We start from the raw sequence: 10,260 nt of genomic DNA, 5'->3' as shown, positions 1-10,260 counted from the left end.
CCCGATAGCTTAACGGCGTTCCGTTACGGTGGATACCACGTGTCGGTCACCCTTGACGAAAGCAGTTCTGTGACGCGCGATTTATCGTCATGGAAGTGGACACTTCCGTGATGATAATTTTGGTAATGTAATGGAACACTTCTACGACAGCACAGGTATGACTATCTTGATTCTGTCATAAATTTGTCATGGATGTACATGCATGACAAAAAACGCGACCTACTGTGACAAACACGTATCATCACGGAAGTGTATTTTTTTGTAGTGGATTTCACATATAAATATACTATCCTATACATCTTTTATAATTGTGAGCACTCATTAAGTATGACATGCTAAAGAGTTGATGTTGGACAAGGAATACAATGTAATGGGTTATGTTTTCTCACATTTCAGTTAAAGTATATTGTCATGGATCATTCAAACATGTTGAGCTTGCCTTTCCCCCTCATGCTAGCCAAATTCCTTGCACCAAGTAGAGATACTACTCGTGCTTCCAAATATCCTTAAACCCAGTTTTGCCATCCACCATACCTACCTATGGATTGAGTAGGATCCTTCAAGTAAGTTGTCATCGGTGCAAGCAATAAAAATTGCTCTCTAAATATGTATGATCTATTAGTGTGAAGAAAATAAGCTTTATACGATCTTGTTATGGAAGCAATAAAAGCGACGGACTGCATAATAAAGGTCCATATACAAGTGGCAATATAAAGTGACATTTTTTTGCATTAAGATTTTGTGCATCCAACTATAAAAGCGCATGACAACCTCTGCTTCCCTCTGCGAAGGGACTATCTTTTGTTTTATGTATTTTATTTTATGCAAGAGTCAAGGTGATTTTCATATTTCCCTTTTTAATCTTATCCTTTGACAATCACCTCATGTTGGAAAGATACTGATATATATATCCAATTGGATGTAAGTTAGCATGAACTATTATTGTTGACATCACCCAAAGGTGAATACGTTGGGAGGCAACACTATAAGCCCCTATCTTTCTCAGTGTCCGATTAAAACTCCATAACCATAAGTATTGCGTGAGTGTTAGCAATTGTAGAAGACTATATTATAGTTGACTATATGAAAATTTCTATTCGAAAAGTTTCCGAATTAGGAGGAATTTGGCAGCCATGCCATTGGTGACCTTCAGATGAGTTGTTCCATGCATTGTGCTTATCTTGCCAAGAACAAAAGAATTGCTTACTCTGCATCATGTTAGAATCTCTGATTCAGTATTTGTTGAAGTATGGAAGTAGAGTAGACAGATAGAAAGACAACTGAAAGACCAAGTTGTGTGACATGTGGACTTGCTGCAATTACGTTGACTATAGATGCTAAAATGTCTGCACAAACACCCGCTATATTGATGTACCTGAGTACGCGTTGACGCCACGTAACAACCTGCAAAGTAATAAGGACAAAAATTAAGAAATTATGCAAGTCCGAGTCGGTACCTTAATTTCGAAACTAAATGGGTGTCAAACCCGGTCAGAGCACCCGAATTCCATCTATTATATATACATGGCGCAATGCGATCGCCAAAGCCCGCTTCTCTTTCGTCGCCTGCTGACAGACACTGCTCCTTCGGTCCTTCCTGCATGTTCCGATCGGCGACAACTCGATCGACTGCCATCTGCCCAATCGCCGGCGACCTAGCCCTCGCTGCGTGGACAATGCTGCTCCAGCCGATGAACGACCCTCGACAAGCCGCCGTCCCGGCCGTTCATCCCGTCTCTTGGGTCATGGGCGCCCGACGAGAAAACCTAGGGCTCAAGTGCGCGGATCCCTATGAGCCCGACGTCGACGCCGACCTCCGGGCCAAGGAGAGGAACCCCAGGGAGCACCCTGACGCCGACTACATGTCCAAGATGCAGTAGGGCCACATAAGCCCGTCCATGCGCGCCGAGCTCGTGCTCTGGATGGACGCCTTCGCCCACCACCTCGGCGGCCTCCCGGATGGCACGCTCTGCCACGCCGTCGCCTACCTCGACAGCATCCTGTCCGTGCGCCCCGTGCCGGCCCACGACGAGGTGCTCCAACTCGTGGCCGCCGGCGCCGTCTCCCTCGGCTATGCGCCAAGCACGAGCAGTCCTCCAGCAGGCGGAGGCTCGGCGCCCAAGTCGTCGAGGCGTTCCTCGGGACCACCATGCACGTGGTGGAGGAGATGGAGTGGGAGCTCTTCATGGATCTCGGCTGCGCCATGGACGGCCCAACCGCGTACACCTTGGTCGACCACTTTACGAGGTTCTTCGAGCGGGAGGACGAGCTCTTGGTGAGATCACTGGCGCTTCGGTTGGTCAATCTGACGTTGGGGTTGTTAATGAAAATATTCTAGAGTCCATATCTTGTACACGGTTTTGGTTAGAGATAAAACCAAATCGTATTTGTATTTTCCTTCTTCTTGTTTCCCACGTATGTAACAATCAGATCCTGTACATGCCGTGATGGAGGCTGTTTCCATCCTATATAAACACGCAGACGCGGCCTACTCAGGTAGGTAGAAAACGCTTACCAAATTTACATGGTAATCAGAGCCAACCTTCCAAAACACATCTAGTTTCCATCCTTTCCTCCACCTTCCATCCATGGCGTCCTCCAGTACCACGGCGCCGGCTCTCTACTCCAACCAAATCTCCGAGAAGCTTACTCGTGAGAACCATCTGCTATGGAAGGCCCAGGTGCTTCCGCAGATCAGGGGTGCTGGGTTGTACGGGTACCTAGATGGATCCGTCGCGGCACCAGAAGAGAAGATCTCGACCACGGACAAGGAGGGCAAGGTCACCTCCGTCCCCAACCCCGACTTCATCGCCTGGAGAGGGCAGGATCAGCAGGTCCTGTCCTACATCATCAACTCGCTGTCCAAGGAGGTACTCGTTCAGGTTCTTCATCTGGAGACCTCACACGCGGTATGGAGTGCCCTCACCAACATGTTTTCATCTCACTCCCGATCCCGCATCAACAATCTGCGCATCTCCCTCGCCAATGCTCAGAAGGGGAACCAATCTGTCCCGGCCTACTTTGCCCGGATGAAAGGTTTCGCCGATGAGCTTGCTGCTGCTGGAAAACCAGTTGGCGAGGATGAGCTCATCTCGTTTATCCTTGCTAGCCTCGATATGGACTACACCCCATTAGTCTCTGCCCTTGATGCGCAGACTACTCCTGTATCTCTTGATGCTCTCTATGGACAGATGGCGAATTTCGATCAACGGGTCGAGCTGCTGCAAGGGACCAACTCCGGCTTCAAGTCCTCGGCTAACATGGCTGCACGAGGGCGCGGGCATGGCCGTGGCGCTCCTCGTGGTCGCGGCGGAGGCCGCGGCAGTAGCAACACGAGGGGTGGCAGCAGCACCAACGGCAACAACAACGCCCATCCCTTCAACAACAACAACAGGGGTGGACGTACAGGCAACATCAACAACAACCGTCCGACTTGCCAGATCTGCGGCAAGTCAGGCCATACGGCCATGGACTGCTGGTACCGCTTCACCGACGATTACCTTCCAGAAGAGAAGTCAGCGGGCGCCGCCAACCTGTCCTCCTACGGGGTGGACACCAACTGGTACGCCGACAGCGGGGCGACAAATCACATCACCGGAGAGCTAGAGAAGCTCACCGTCCGCGACAACTACCGCGGCACCGATCAGATCCACACCGCTGATGGTTCAGGTATGGACATATCCCATATTGGTCATTCGGTTATTAACACTCTCAATGATCAAATTCATCTCAGAAATATCTTGCATGTCCCCCACGCATCTAAAAATCTCCTTTCAGTGCATAAAATTGCTGTTGACAATCATGCTTATCTTGAGTTTTGGCCTACTTTTTTTGTGATTAAGGACCAAACAACGGGGAGAATTCTCTATCGAGGCAGATGTAGGGGAGGCCTCTATCCATTGATTCCAATTAGGACGTCGAATAAACAAGCCTTCGGTGCCATCAAGCTATCTCCAACACGGTGGCACGATCGTCTTGGCCATCCATCTTTTTCTATTGTTCAACATGTGCTTAGGAATAATAAGCTCCCTTGTCATGGAGAGCTAAACCTTGAGTCTGTTTGTGATTCTTGCCAAAGAGCAAAGAGTCATCAGTTACCTTATCAAGTGTCCACAAGTGTGTCTACTATTCCTCTTGAGTTAGTATTCTCTGATGTATGGGGTGATGCTCCTATTTCTGTTGGTAGACACAAATATTATGTTAGTTTCATCGATGATTACAGTAAATTTACTTGGATCTATCTTATTAAAAATAAATCCGATGTTTTTGAGGTTTTCTGCAATTTCCAAGCACATGTTGAACGAAAATTCGGCCGCAAAATTCTCGCTGTCCAATCTGATTGGGGCGGTGAATACGAGAAACTAAACCCTTCCTTTCAAAAGATTGGGATCTCACATCATGTCTCCTGCCCTCACACTCATCAACAAAATGGGTCGGCAGAGAGAAAACACAGACACATTGTTGAAGTCGGTCTCGCCCTCCTAGCCAATGCATCCATGCCACTTAAATTCTGGGATGAAGCCTTCTTAGCAGCCACCTATCTCATTAATATTCTGCCAAGTAGTGCTATCAATTTTGACATTCCCTTTGAACGTCTATTTCACACCAAGCCTAACTATGCATCACTCCGTGTTTTTGGTTGCGCATGTTGGCCTAACTTGCGCCCATACAACACTCGGAAATTATCCTTCCGCTCCAAACAATGCGTTTTCTTAGGCTATAGTCCTCGTCACAAAGGAGTTAAATGTCTCGATGTCTCCACGGGTCGCATTTATATTTCTCGCGACGTGGTATTTGATGAGACTGTTTTTCCTTTTGCTTCGCTTCATCCCAATGCAGGAGCTCTACTTAGGAAAGAAATCTCCCTCCTACCAGAATCTCTTAAAAATCCTTCATCCTTTGATCATGGGGGTGATAATAACTGTGATGATCAAAATATGGCATATGTTACTGACCAAACTGATGCAGGGAATAACACAGGAGGTGCAGAACCCATACAAAAAAATCTGGGCGAAAACCACGTCGAAACCAGGCTAAATTTGGCAAGAAACGATCCTTTGTTTTATGCTGCAGATGAGGACACAGGCACGGGACACGGAGGTGATCCTGGCGCGTGATCCCAGGCAGATCGCCCTGCAGCAGCAGACACGGGCGGCGCAGAGGCTGCAAATCCGAGCTGCACGCGCGGGCAATCAGGAGGCGACATGCGGACGGCTGTCGAGCGCTCCCCCGACCGCTCCGGGCCCGCTAGCTCCCCAGGCGCCAATGCCCCGTCTTCACCTGGGCCGCCAGGGCGCTCCCCCGACCGCACGCGAGTGCGCGCTGCGTCTTCTGGGCCAGCTGGCTCGCCTGGCGCCAATGCCCCGTCTCCACCTGGGCCGCCTGGGCCTGATTCACCTGCTGCAGCGGACGTCAGCGACAACGATCGCCAGGATGGTTCGATTTCGGGATCACCTGCGTCCGCTAACAAGGTGGGCGCTGGATCTTCTATGGCTGATCGCCAGGTGGGCTCCGGATCTTCTACGGCTGGATCTGGACCAGTCCCAACTGGTGCTATCGTGAGAGGGCGCGCACGCTCTAAATCAGGCATCTCAAAACCACTACTCCCCTCAGACGGTACAGTACTCTATGAGAAAAATTTTAAGGTCAAATATGCATCGTTTTGTGCAACAGGAGAGCCGCAAAATGTGCAAGAGGCCTTAAACAATACAAACTGGAGAAAGGCTATGGATGTTGAGTATTCAGCATTAATGAAAAATAAGACTTGGCACTTAGTTCCAGCCAATCATCGAAAAAATGTTATTGATTGTAAATGGGTTTATAGAATAAAAAAGAAAGCTGATGGCAGTATAGATAGATATAAAGCTAGATTAGTAGCAAAAGGATTCAAGCAAAGATATGGAATAGACTATGAGGATACATTCAGTCCAGTAGTTAAAGCTGCTACTATCAGACTTGTTTTGTCTATTGCTGTATCCAGGAGATGGAGTTTAAGGCAGCTAGATGTGGAGAACGCGTTCCTTCATGGTGTTCTGGAAGAAGAAGTCTACATGAGACAACCACCTGGTTATGAAGACAAAAACTCACCCTTTCATGTGTGCAAGCTAGATAAGGCTCTTTATGGACTCAAGCAAGCTCCAAGAGCATGGTACTCTCGCTTAAGCTTGAGACTGCAGGAATTGGGATTTTCCCCTTCAAAGGCCGACACCTCCCTATTTATCTTTAATAAGTCCGGGGTGACAATATTTGTGCTCATATATGTTGATGACATTATTGTAACCAGCTCCTCTCAGGAAGCAGTTTCAGCATTGTTGCAAGACTTGAGCTCTAGCTTTGCATTGAAGGACTTGGGAGATTTACACTTCTTCCTTGGGATTGAGGTAAAGAAAACTCAGGATGGTATTGTATTAACACAACATAAATATGCTTCAGAAATCTTGACCAGAGTTGGCATGAAAGATTGCAAACCATCACCAACCCCTCTATCAAGCACTGAAAAATTGTCAGCCTATGATGGTGAACCTCTTGGACCAGATGACAGTACAAGGTACAGGAGTATTGTTGGAGCATTGCAATATTTGACTCTTACAAGACCTGACATTTCTTTTTCAGTCAATAAAGTTTGTCAATACTTGCATGCGCCAACTACTGTTCATTGGACAGCAGTAAAGAGAATTCTCAGATATGTTAAGTTCACCATAGATACAGGTCTTGCATTTAGGAAGACACCATCTACATTGGTAAGTGCCTTCTCAGATGCAGATTGGGCAGGATGTGTTGATGATAGAAGATCAACAGGAGGGTTTGCTATATTTTATGGATCAAATCTAATATCCTGGAGTGCCAGAAAACAAGCCACTGTATCTCGGTCAAGTACTGAAGCAGAGTATAAGGCATTAGCAAATGCAACAGCTGAAATCATTTGGGTGCAGTCATTACTCAGAGAATTGGGTATGCCTACAAGACAACCTCCGTGCTTGTGGTGTGATAATTTTGGGGCGACCTATCTCTCAGCTAATCCTGTTTTTCATGCTCATACTAAGCATATTGAAATTGATTACCACTTTGTCAGAGAAAGGGTAGCGAAGAAACTTCTTCAAATACAGTTTGTATCTTCAAAGGATCAGGTTGCAGATGGGTTCACAAAAGCTTTACCAGTACGGAATCTAGAAGAGTTTCGGCGCAATCTCACTCTTACCAAAGTGTGATTGAGGTGGGCTGTTAACGAAAATATTCTAGAGTCCATATCTTGTACACGGTTTTGGTTAGAGATAAAACCAAATCGTATTTGTACTTTCCTTCTTCTTGTTTCCCACGTATGTAACAATCAGATCCTGTACATGTCGTGATGGAGGCTGTTTCCATCCTATATAAACACGCAGACGCGGCCTACTCAGGTAGGTAGAAAACGCTTACCAAATTTACAGGGGTTTTTCGGGTTCGTTGGACGGATCCTTCCGTCCGCCATGGCTGCATCGGCGCTGTTCCTCGCAAGGCAGACCCTCGGCGTGCCGGTGAGCCACAATCTGCTGGAGGAGGTGACGGGGTACAAGGATGTGGACTTGATGGGTTGCATATGCGCCTTAGAGAAGCTGCTTCCTACGAAAAATCTCTAATCTGTAAATGACGTGCTACAAGGCCATGGATGAACTGTGTGTGCCATCGATGCGCCTTTGCAGATGTCGTTATTTTTTAACCCTAATCCAAACAATGTAATTAGATGCGATTGATGCATGTATCATGGATGAACAAAAACCGTTTTCTTTATGGGGATGTTTATAGGAGTTTAATTAGTTACACGATGGAACTCAAAATTAAGTCCAACCTCCGTTGTCATTCATTCTACTGCACGTGTGATATGGGTCCCAAATTTTGATAAGTGTAAGGGTGTGTTTGGTTTTTGTCACCGGATGAAACATAATAGGCCGGACCCATCCCCACAGACCATTCTGGCGTTTGGTTCGTCGCAGGAACAAGAACCCACCGGTTCCAGGAACGGCATATTCTTCCATATTCCCGAACTGAGCAGTTCCTTGAAAAAGAGTGTACCACGCGGAACGACTTCGAAGCGGAAAATTGAGGGGTTCCGGCACCAAGCGGCAGATCGCTAGCCGCTTGTCCTGTCTAAAGATTAGTGCAGCACTGTGCAATATAAAAAGCTAATCATTTTGCTTTGAGAATACACAACTATCAATCATGTCAATACGGTACGTGAGGTCTTTTAGTCCGATGGTATAGGGTTTGCATGCATGTGCTGCCATTCTCTCTCTTCTCTCTTCCAAACTAATCCATCCATTTATTTCACCTTTAGTAACTTAAATCATCCGTATCTCATAAACCAAAAAATTCGATTCCAAAACTTTATATATATTTGAACTCCTGTCACAAAGACCTTTAAACAAGACTGATTTTGGATACATTTTAAACAGGTTTAAAATTCATGAAACATATAACACATAAATCATATCTATTTCAATATCACATTTTTGGAAAAAAATATTTCAATCTTCTGAAATAAATAGTTACACATTTAAGAAATAATCAGTTCCGTAAGACGACATCACGGTTTCATATTGTTTTCATTTTCAGAACCCACATTTCACTTTTCTTAAGCTTGCTTCCTAAAAATGATATCTGTTTCAATTCCACATTTTGGAATAAAATATTTCTCTCTTTGAAATAAACTATTACACATTTTTAAATAATCATTTTCCTAACTTAACATTTTAGTTACATATTATTTTCATTTCAGAACCCACATTTCACTTTTCACTGGCTTGTTTCATAAAAATCGCATCTATTTTAATTTCATATTTTTAAAAGCCGCATTTCACAAAAGTCACCTATATTTCAGTTCCACAATTGTGAAATAACGCATTTCACTCTTTAAAAAAATGTTACACATTTTGAAATAATCAGTTTCACAAGTTGACATTTCAGTTTCATATTGCCTTTTACTTTCAGAACCTATATTTCACTTTTCACTGGTTTGTTTCCCAAAAATCACATTTATTTCAGTTTCACATTATGGAAAAAGCATATTTCATTCTTTTAAAATAAATCGTTACACATTTTAAAATTTTCAATTTCACAAGTTGACATCCAGTTTCACATTTTCTCACTTTCGGAACCTACATTTTCCCTTTGCACTAGCTTCTTTCACAAAAATTACACCTATTTTAATTTCACAATATTGAAAAAGCATATTTCGCTCTTTGGAAGTAAATCCTTACACATTTCATAATTTTCAATTTCACAAGTTGAGATTTTAGTTTCACATTTTTTTTTACTTTCAATACTTTTCACTGGCTTCTTCCATAAAAATCACATCTATTTCAATTGCACATTATGAAATAACTTATTTTACTCTTTTGAAATGAAAATGTTAAACACTTCCAAATGATTAGTTTCACAAGTTGACACTTGAGTTTCATATTTGGGTTTAATACATTTATGTGAAAAATGTTACATATTTCTAGTGAAATAGGTTATGTTCAGATTTTTCAAGTGAAATGGGTTTATTTCACGTATGAAATGTGAAACGTCAAAAATTAATGTGTTTGAAATATATCCAAAATTGGTCTAGTTTTAAAGTTCTTGACGCCAGGAGTCCAAATATATAAAAAGTTCCAAAAATGAACAAAAGGTATATATACTTTGGGGTCCATTATGCTACCACTGATTTGATTAAAAATAAAAATACAAAAAATATACTAGTGCTATACATCTAGGTGGGCCATACCGTCTCACGAATCTCAAAAAAATGTGGACGGCCTCAGATTTCCTAGTACATGACCTAACCGCGCAAAATGACTTTGCGGGAACAGCTTTTTCTCTCCCTCGACTTGCACAACACCCTCTCGCGACTCTCCCTCTCTAGATCTGAGCCGGCGTCATGCGAAACCAGCTTAAGACCTCTTCGGCGCCGGCTGTCCCTCATGTACCCATCGTCTCAAGGTCTCTGCGGCACGGCTGTCCCTTCGATCCCTGTCATCTCGACTCTCCCATGATGTGCAGTGGCGGCGACGGCGCGATACATCAGGGGAAGATGCAAAATGCTGCAGCCGAGGCCAGGGAGGCCATGCTGCCAGCGCCGCGCCGCCGCGCTTGACGAAGGAGTTGCTCTCATCACTAGCCGTTGCTCTATGCTCGTGCTTCATCTTTCCTTTTCTTATCTTTATAATTTTAATTATATGGTTGTCAGTCTGCACGGTATATTTTGTTCCGTCTGCTTTATGCCTGTTGGGATGGCGCTGCATA

General features: G+C 44.6%; 2 pseudogenes; both read left to right on the top strand.

Moving 5' to 3' along the window:
• Positions 1-1,676: 1,676 nt before the first annotated feature.
• LOC123116664 (putative cyclin-F1-1) lies at positions 1,677-7,616 on the top strand (annotated as a pseudogene).
• LOC123118165 (uncharacterized) lies at positions 3,069-3,207 on the top strand (annotated as a pseudogene).
• Positions 7,617-10,260: the final 2,644 nt, after the last annotated feature.

The sequence above is a fragment of the Triticum aestivum genome, chromosome 5B (assembly GCF_018294505.1).
Source record: "Triticum aestivum cultivar Chinese Spring chromosome 5B, IWGSC CS RefSeq v2.1, whole genome shotgun sequence".
Taxonomy (NCBI): domain Eukaryota; kingdom Viridiplantae; phylum Streptophyta; class Magnoliopsida; order Poales; family Poaceae; genus Triticum; species Triticum aestivum.
This window is presented reverse-complemented; position numbering and strand designations above follow the sequence as displayed.